The 10,252-nt window shown below is 32.2% G+C and overlaps 1 pseudogene across 1 annotated transcript in view; it reads left to right on the plus strand.

Moving 5' to 3' along the window:
* Nucleotides 1–9,782, plus strand: part of LOC143245809 (solute carrier organic anion transporter family member 3A1-like) — a 33,640-nt pseudogene extending 23,858 nt beyond the window's left edge. The window contains exons 11-14 of the transcript XR_013025695.1: nucleotides 1,274–1,461; nucleotides 2,874–2,938; nucleotides 7,414–7,537; nucleotides 9,010–9,782. The product of XR_013025695.1 is annotated as a solute carrier organic anion transporter family member 3A1-like (transcript). The remainder of the gene's footprint in view (nucleotides 1–1,273; nucleotides 1,462–2,873; nucleotides 2,939–7,413; nucleotides 7,538–9,009) is intronic.
* The last annotated feature ends 470 nt before the right edge of the window (nucleotides 9,783–10,252 follow it).

A 10,252-nucleotide genomic window follows, 5' to 3' on the forward strand; every position in this document is an offset into this window, starting at 1 on the left:
TACTTCTGAAATAAATTTTTTTCACTGTTTTGACTGGTGTTATCAAAATCTAGTTAAGTTTATCTTGTATATGATATAATTAACACAGTAATAATTATACCATCATATTACCAAAATGTAGTTAATCCAGTAATAGTCCTATCTTTGTATTTCAAAAATGTGTCATAATTAACCAAGTAATAATCTCACCTGTATACCACACAAATGATATAACCAATCCAGTAATAATCTTGTCATTATATCACAAAAATGGGTCATAAATACCCCAGTAATAATCCCACATTTATACGACACACGTATTGTAATTAATCAACTAATAACAGCACCTTTATACTGTTGAAATATTTTATAAATAATTCATTAATAATTTCACATGTATAGTATGAAAATGTTTTGCAATAAACTTGGCAGTTACCTTTTGTCATTAATATTTGGTTGTACATTAATGTAAGTACAGTGTAGGTGATTAGTGTAATGCATACAAGTTTTCTTAACATATTATTCATATGTACATTTTTAATTTTAATTATTACACCATCAACTATATGGAATTTGTCAGTAGAGAGTTTTCTGAAATAAAGCAGTGATTTTAATATTTAAATAAAGTGCCACATGGAAGGAACATATGTATATATATTGAAACTGTTTTAAACATTCACATTTGTTCATTTATCTGTGAAATTGCTATATGGAAGGTACACATTAGCACTTATATGGGTACATTACCATAATACACTGTTAGAGTACGCCCCCAGCTAGTACAGTGGTAAGTCTACGAACTTACAACGATAAAGTCAGGGGTTCAATTCCCCTCGGTGGGCTCAGCAGATAGCCGATGTGGCTTTGTTATAAAACACAGGACAGCGGTATGTCTACGGATTTACAATGCTAAAATCAGGGGTTCGATTCCCTTCGGTGAGCTCAGCAGATAGCCCAATGCGGCTTTGCTATAAGAAAACACATACACACTTTTGAAGAAACATGTTTCTGGTTACTGTAACAACCTTGGAAGAATGTATCGAACAGCTTTATTTAAGTTGTCACTTCATGTATCATTAACCTTTCAGTTAGGACAATAGGCTACGTCATTTCATAAGATTTGCCCATATACCGTAGCATTGCATGCTTCTACAAATAAAGTATTATTAACTCATTAATGTTATTTTAATTAATGGCAAGAAACATTTGTTTGTTTGTCTTTTTAAAGTAGTGTAACTAATATTTGCACAGTGTTTTGATAAATACATCTGCTTTGTACAATCTATTGTTACAGAACTTTACAAGCTGTGCCTGCATTCCAACCAACAAGACTGTTCGCGAAGATGTAATGGCTGTGCCCCTTGCCACCTATGGATCTTGTCCACAAGTCTGTAAGGCTATGATTCCTTTTATGTTGCTTCTTTTCACCATGACATTGGTTGTTTCAATCATGCAGATGCCTGTCTTAATGATAACCCTCAGGTAAATGACCAAGTCTCTCTGAACATTCCAGATAGTCACAATGACTAAGTCTCTGTAAACATTCCAGATAGTCACAATGACCAAGTCTCTGTAAACATTCCAGATAGTCACAGTGACCAAGTCTCTGTAAACATTCCAGATAGTCACAGTGACCAAGTCTCTGTAAACATTCCAGATAGTCGCAATGACCAAGTCTCTGTAAACATTCCAGATAGTCGCAATGACCAAGTCTCTGTAAACATTCCAGATAGTCCCAATGACCAAGTCTCTGAAAACATTCCAGATAGTCACAGTGACCAAGTCTCTGTAAACATTCCAGATAGTCACAGTGACCAAGTCTCTGTAAACATTCCAGATAGTCGCAGTGACCAAGTCTCTGTAAACATTCCAGATAGTCGCAGTGACCAAGTCTCTGTAAACATTCCAGATAGTCGCAATGACCAAGTCTCTGTAAACATTCCAGATAGTCGCAATGACCAAGTCTCTGTAAACATTCCAGATAGTCGCAATGACCAAGTCTCTGTAAACATTCCAGATAGTCGCAATGACCAAGTCTCTGTAAACATTCCAGATAGTCGCAATGACCAAGTCTCTGTAAACATTCCAGATAGTCGCAATGACCAAGTCTCTGTAAACATTCCAGATAGTCGCAATGACCAAGTCTCTGTAAACATTCCTGATAGTCGCAATGACCAAGTCTCTGTAAACATTCCTGATAGTCACAATGACCAAGTCTCTGTAAACATTTCAGATAGTCACTCAAAATTAAAGCTGTTTCAAGTAGGTTAACATTCTACAATGTTTTGTGTATATTTACCTTTCATCTTTGTGTTAAGTATGTAGATTATACAGGTATACTAGAACATTTTCACCTCAAGGTATATTATTTTGTTGTTAGGTGTAAAGTGACTTATGTTACCATATGTAAATTATTTAGAACTATAGTCATCTTTTCTCTTCATGTGACTTTATACAGATAAATATAAAAGAGTCAGCAGTATTTTGTTAAATAAATCTCATTCGAAGGGAGAAATGTTATTTTAGAATAACTTGCTTGTAAATTGTTAATTATGTTGATAGTTTAGCAAGTGTCTGACTTATGTTTTTTGTGTGTGTGTGTGTGTATTTAACTAAGCATCACACTTACAGTTAAATAATGATAGAGGGAACTTGTATTGGATTTTTTAATAATCTAGTGGCTGATTTTTGCCAGTATGACTGTTGTGGCTGATTTTAAAGTTAATTCTTGAATGAATGCATATTAACTGTCAATATAAACCATTATAAACAGAGAATGATGAGGTTTGGTTTTGATAATGAGGTTTTTGTGTTGCGTTTCATACATTTAACTGGTTTTGTTGTGCATTTGTTTCCCTCTGGTAACCTGTGAATGTTGGATCTTAAACTTGAAGATCTGTTAGTGAAGAGGAACGATCCTTTGCCCTGGGAATGCAGTTTGTCATCTTCAGACTGTTTGGTATGTTTTGGAATGCTTACGAAACTGAGATAATAGGCATGAAATGTTATACAGATATTAAATGTTAAAGTGCCGGGTGGATTGATACAGATATTAAATGTTTTAGTGCCAGGTGGATTGATACAAATATTAAATGTTAAAGTACCAGGTGGATTGATACAAATATTAAATGTTAAAGTACCAGGTGGATTGATACAAATATTAAATGTTAAAGTACCAGGTGGATTGATACAAATATTAAATGTTAAAGTACCAGGTGGATTGATACAAATATTAAATGTTAAAGTGCCAGGTGGATTGATACAAATATTAAATGTTAAAGTGCCAGGTGGATTGATACAAATATTAAATGTTTTAGTGCCGGGTGGATTGATACAAATATTAAATGTTAAAGTGCCAGGTGGATTGATACAAATATTAAATGTTAAAGTGCCAGGTGGATTGATACAAATATTAAATGTTAAAGTGCCAGGTGGATTGATACAAATATTAAATGTTAAAGTACCAGGTGGATTGATACAAATATTAAATGTTTTAGTGCCAGGTGGATTGATACAAATATTAAATGTTAAAGTACCAGGTGGATTGATACAAATATTAAATGTTAAAGTACCAGGTGGATTGATACAAATATTAAATGTTAAAGTGCCAGGTGGATTGATACAAATATTAAAAGTTAAAGTGCCAGGTGGATTGATACAAATATTAAATGTTAAAGTGCCAGGTGGATCTAACGAGCCAGTTGGTTTTACGTTCTCATTTTGTTAAACATCTAATCCCATCTATGAAGAATCTGAGTAAATAAAAGAAAAAAATTTAAAATGAGTTTTTATTATATATTCTTTCCTGTTTTTCAAGTCTATCTATATTTTGTGTTTTTGCCTATCGCTTGGGAAAGTTGAATGGGCAATAAACTCTTATAAGTGTCTTTGTTATTTATTCTAACAACATAAAGAGGACAAAACATCTACGTCGTAAACATAAAGTAAATATTGCTTACGGATGACAGGAACTGGTTTTAGCATGAAAAGTCAATGTTCTGATACAAAAAGAGTTAGCTGAAAACACCCAAAATCAGAGAGCAAAAACAAAGTTCTTATAGTTATAAATGCAATGAAAATTATCACTATATTTATGTTACTTAATAAATTAAATTAGGTGTAAGGTGTTGGGGATCTTGTGTATGGTTAGTGAAATCAAGATGCACTATTGATGTTTCAATGTATGGACGACTCATTTTCTCACAAAAACATGCTGTTTAAACTTGAAGAGAAGTACAAAGTTTCTGGTTTTGATGTTTTTTACATAATAAGGGTTAGGGTATCTAAAAACATAGTTCATGCTTACCTTTGAGTGCAATTTCATAGCAGTGATCACATGAAAATTGATTTTCTATCTAGTTTTTGCATATTTTTATGGTAGGTTGGGTGATTGTAAAATGAAACACACATTGTAGTGGACTAAAACAAAACAGTGCTACAACCAGGATCAAACAAATAACAACTTACTAAATTGTAACAACAACAAAAATCCTAAATAATTTCGGACAGTTTGAATTCAAATTTTATCACTTACAAAAAAAAGAAAACATGCAGGACTTGATATAAATGTTAATAAACGTTACAACATGAATATCATTGTTATTCATTTCAGTAAATAAAGTAATTAGAAAAAGAACCATAAGAAGAAAAAAAAACATACAGTATTTAATAATTAACCTGTTCAGTGCCATAGACAAGATAACTTGTCCAAGCTGATCGGAACACAGTGCCACGGACGAGTTAATTTGTTCTCAGTAATACCTAACTTCAACGCTAGATGTCAGCACCATACATGCATTTGACCTACTTACATATTGTTTCACTTTCGATCCAAAATGGCATCACAAAAAAGGTTACAAAATGAAGAAGCATTAGAGTTGTATTTTGAACTTGGTTTGGAGTTGCCATAGCAGCTGAAATACTTGGCAGTCAACAGGTTAAACCGCTTCTCAAGATGACAATATAAATCAATAATAAGCAATAATTTGTTGAACTATATCTTGTGAACTAACCCATTTAAAAGTTAGAAAGGGTTTTATTTACTGGCTAGACCAAGACGTTACATCTTGTATGACTAGCTGATGTACACATGCTTTTGCAACATTACTATCTGTTGGGGAAAGCTTGTGTCAGTTTCATAATACTCAAAATCAATGTGATTTAGCTATAAATAAAAATTCATAGTTGAACTGACCAATAGAAAGAACAATAAATGAACAGCCAACGACACCAAAACAACATAAAAGTAGAATTTGTTATTATTTCACAATATGTTTCCTTGGTTATTTAGTTTGAAGACTCAGAATTGGACATGTCCCAATGAGTATGTGGCTAAATTTAAAGTTACCTGCAATTCTGTGTTGAGAAGACCTACTGAATGTAGTCATTTCTGTAAAGACCATGTAGTGCTCTGGACAGTAACATCAGAACTGTTTGACCTCATGAACTTCTGAAATATTGTCAATGTTTTTATAATGGTACTGTTGATTATTTTTAATAAGATCTCGTGTGAAATAAAGAGACTGCATGCGAATTGTTGAATTGTAATATTTTCTCTAGGGTTATTAGTATTTGGTTTGTAGGCAGATTTTGACCAATAGATCATTAATGTGATGTGTAACTTCATATAAAACTAGGGGCATGAGTTAGCCCTCTTGTAAAGTCTTTATTTTAGAGAGACAGAATCTTGTGTGAAGCCCTTGTGCTGTAGTCTCTTGATCAGTTCCTTAGTGTGGGCAGTATATGGCTGCCTTCTCTCTGGTCAGTTGTTAAAATTAGGAATGGAGGGAAGTAGTTTTGTTATGAAATACAAAATATAAAATATAAATGTGAAATTTAAAGCTTTGTCCTTGCATTCCTCCCAGTTATTATTACACTATGTTATAGTTGGTAAAAAAAATTACACTTGGATGTAATTATTTAATTTCTTCATAATTAAAAGAATGTGGAAACATTTTTAACCAAGGACGTTCTTGTAGAAAAATAAGAAACAGAGAAACAAAGGCTTCATTAATTGTCATAAATGTAACCTATTATTATATTACTATTTATATTCCTATTATTAGAAATAATGTAGGATCAAAATTATATTAATTAAAAACAAGACTTGATAACCAGAGCACTTTAGGAAGGTGCATATCTCTTCTTCAGGAGTGAATGTGAAACCAGTCACACCTGAATAGTTCCCTTCACAAGCCTTAATGTTTATGCATTGCCTCAGAGGGTACTATAAATAATTATGACATCAACGAAGGTCACTAACTGTTGTACTTTACACTTCCTGCTCGTTCATTTATCAAGGATTAAAATGGAAGGTTCAAAATTTGAAACTGCTTTACATTATCAGGTTTTTTGTTTTTGTGTGGATGCTTGTGATTTAATTCTTTTGGTTATACACTGTATGATAAATTTTATCAAACTTTGGCCCAGTTGTTAGAGCACTTGACTTGTAATCTGTGTATCACATGCCAAATTCCATCATCGAACATGCTCACAGTTTCAATCATGTGACATTAAATCCTACCAAAAGTAAAGGAGTAGCCCAAGTGTTGTCAATTATGTTGTTTATCTGCTTTCCCTCTTGTCTATTATTTCTAAATTAGGGATTCTAGCTCGTATAGCCCTATAGTAGCTGTGCATATAGTTCAACAGTCAAACAAACAAGTTATCAGCCAACATTTATTGGACCAACTACCTTTTTTTTTGTAAACATAACTTGTATAAATAATAAAAAACCAATTTGACTTCGTGTGAACCCTGTAGAAAAAAAAAGTTAAACTGCTTTTAAAAGCATAATGTTATATTTAAGTATAATAAAAATATCTGCAAATAAATAATTTTAATATGTTGACTTAAGTACATCTTGTGATGTAAACCAGTTTTGTTTGTGGTTTTTGTGGGTATGCTCCTGGTTTTTATTACTTGTCTTTGTTTGAAATTTCATGTAAGGAATCACATTTCTATAATTACTATACTTACCTTAAATGTTTTAGTTTAAGTAAGTTACTGTTTACTTCACTGACAAATAAAAATAATGTTATTTCAGTCAGTCTTACAATCATCATAATCACATCTAGCATTAATTTGGTCAATTGTTAGAATATGTGGATATTTCAAAGATATGGGTGAATTCAGTATGTTATGGAGTATTGATCTTTCTATGTTTAAGGATGTATCCCTTATAATTATTGTATTTCCATTTTTCAGGATGTATCCCTTATAACTATTGTATTTCTATGGTTCAGGATGTATCCCTTATAACTATTGTATTTCTATGGTTCAGGATGTATCCCTTATAACTATTGTATTTTTATGTTTCAGTATGTATCCCTTATAACTATTGTATTTCCATGTTTCAGGATGTATCCCTTATAACTGTTGTATTTCCATGTTTCAGGATGTATCCCTTATAACTATTGTATTTCTATGTTTCAGGATATATCCCTTCTCCTATCATGTTTGGGAATGTTATTGATTCCACGTGTCTGGTGTGGAAGGCTTATTGTGGAAGACCTAGTGGATTCTGTCTGATGCATGACATTGAACAGTTTCGACTTAGGTTATTTTTTAAAAATATATTCTTACAAATTAACATATTTTCTTAATTTTATTAAGTAGATGTGTATTTATGTATACATACTGTTATTAATAATATGTATGTTTTATTTTTGTTAGGATTATTTTATATTTTAGTATTTGTTTTGATGTAATTATTTGATGACCCATCTTTGAGTTTGTTTTTGCCACTTACACACAAGAAAATTACTGTTTTTTTATTCCATTGTCATGTAACTTTCCCACTCATTAGTCCTTGATTATTTGGCCTACATCAACGTGACACGTATTCACAGGTATAAAATACAACAGGTTACTGGGTGACCATTCTTGCACACCTCATTGTATTATTATTTTTATAGAAAAAAAGATGTTTCTATTGAACCACTCCCAACTCCATGAAAAGGGGAGGTATTTTAACAAAAAACTGTACAAAGCTTGTAAAAAGAGGAATTTGGAGTATCTGAGGTGGTTCATTGGTTGTTGTTTTTTCAGTGTTAAAAATACAGTGTAACAAATGAAGTTTACCTAATATTTAACTGATGAACTACATAGATGTTTTAAGTATGTGATATCATGCTTATTATACCAAAATCATTCATATAATCACTTAAGTAAAACTGTTTTATCTAATTTACTAAGATGTGTTGTAGTGTGAATTAATGTGTTAATATATAATTCTAGGGTTGTTGATAATTATATGCAAGATACATAAACTTTTATTTTACCATGATAGCTATAAGGTAAGTTATTTTGGTATATGTGAAGTAATATTGTAGTGTACTGATATTGGACTAATGCTGTGTTTGAAAAGAATGCTATAATATACACTAGAGAATATATATCAAGAGCATGGCAAAGTAGGCTCTGTAATTTTCTTTTTATAAGAGATTAAACTTCTTGTTCTTACAGAAAAATGTGGTGCCTTGAAGGCATAACTACACAATGTGGAAAGCTCAGGGGGAGATGGCCTGATTAAAAAAATTAACTGAAATTTCTATGGAGAGGGGAGCCTAAACAAAATACTTATCTTGGTCACAAATACTTGAGTGGCACTAGGTTTATTTTTACCCTCAAAAAGTTTCTATGGTTGCATTTCACAATAATTTGTCATGCCCAGACTGTGAATTTAAAAATTCGTGATTCTTGTCCTTTTTTACCTAAAACCTTTTCCCACATTTTTGGACAATGGGTCTGCTCGTTATTGCCAAATTCAACTATTCATTTCAATAAATGTAACATAATACTACACAGTGTGTGTTGTTGACTGGTTGTCTTCCCTCTAGTCTGTCAGTTACACACCAGCAGCTCTTTTGTAGTTTAGTTCTAAAATTCTAAAACAAAATGAAGTTAAAGAAATCTTAAAATTTTGAAAGCAAGTATAATTGTGGTATTTTTTTAGGCCTTCTGAAATCATCTCTTGTCTTTCTGCTTAGAAGCAAGAAATGATTATGATGGATGCTTTGGTACACTTAGGTATATTGGGATGTGCACAGGACTGAAGGTTGTAGCTGGGTGTTTATTCTTCCTGGACTGGGTTCTCATCTCCTGGAAACAGAAGAAAGATATTGAACTTCCAGTGGCCATGGCTCTAGGGGAACTGGTTTCCTCTGTTATATCGTTGGATCGTCTTTCATCTGTGGGCAGGGGAGATTTCACTCGAGAAGATGTCCGAACCAGAACTGTTCACAAAGAAGAAGATGAAATGAAGCCTCTAGAGAATGATGAAAACTGTCCTCATCCTGAAAACGATGTGTCATTGAAGACTGAATTCACAAAGAGATAATAATTCTCATTTCTTCAAGTGAGAAATCAATTTAAGTGAAGAAATGAAAAAAACAATTTATCCACATTAGTATGGTTTCTGCTTTCTCTCTACTGCTTGAAATATACACCTGTACTGAGCATTAGCATAAAAGTAACTATTAAAGAAATTATAATACAACACTAATTTACTTTGTGAGAGCTATTTCTGGTAATAACATAATAACGAACATGTAAGATATTTAAAAAAATTTTCTTTTAAAAAAATACTGGTTTGTAACATTTTAAACGTAAAATGTTTTGTAAAGTTGTGAAGAGAAGACATTTGAATGTTGATAGTTGCTGGTTTCTTTTTTGTAGTCCACTCTAGCAATGGTTAGGTATTACATGCCCATTGTAAATAAAAATACAAAGTGAATGTGTTAAAAGTTTGACACATTGGATGTGAATCAGAAAGTGAATATTCTGAAAAGGAATTTTGCAGTTTTTTCTGTTAGGAGTGCTCAACAAACATGAGTTAATGTGAAGAATACAGGTTTGTATAGAGATATTTCATGCACAGATTTGTGTCAATGAACCAAGAAATAACAGAGCTTGTGTGTTAGTTAAGACCTGTGCATTAGATGTATATTCTTTAGGGATGTTGGGATACTAGAGATAGCATGTAGACTTTCTGTTGTGCATTAGCTTAAAACTACATAAGTTGAGAAGGATAAATGTATTAAATTATACAGAAGTGAAGATTGGTAATGAGTAAATGTATCTAGTCAATAAAACAGTGGTAACCATGTGATTTAAGTTAGTGGTGATGTCAGTTTATTAGTTTTATAGAAGAGCAAACAACAGGGGTAGACTTTGGATAGAGTGATATGTTCTGAGTGTGGCCGTAATATGTTTGAACTTAATGCTTATAGTTACTGTACTAGTCCTAATGCATGAGATAAGTGCACATTAT

This window comes from Tachypleus tridentatus, chromosome 3 (genome assembly GCF_004210375.1).
Source record: "Tachypleus tridentatus isolate NWPU-2018 chromosome 3, ASM421037v1, whole genome shotgun sequence".
NCBI classification, from domain to species: Eukaryota; Metazoa; Arthropoda; class Merostomata; order Xiphosura; family Limulidae; genus Tachypleus; species Tachypleus tridentatus.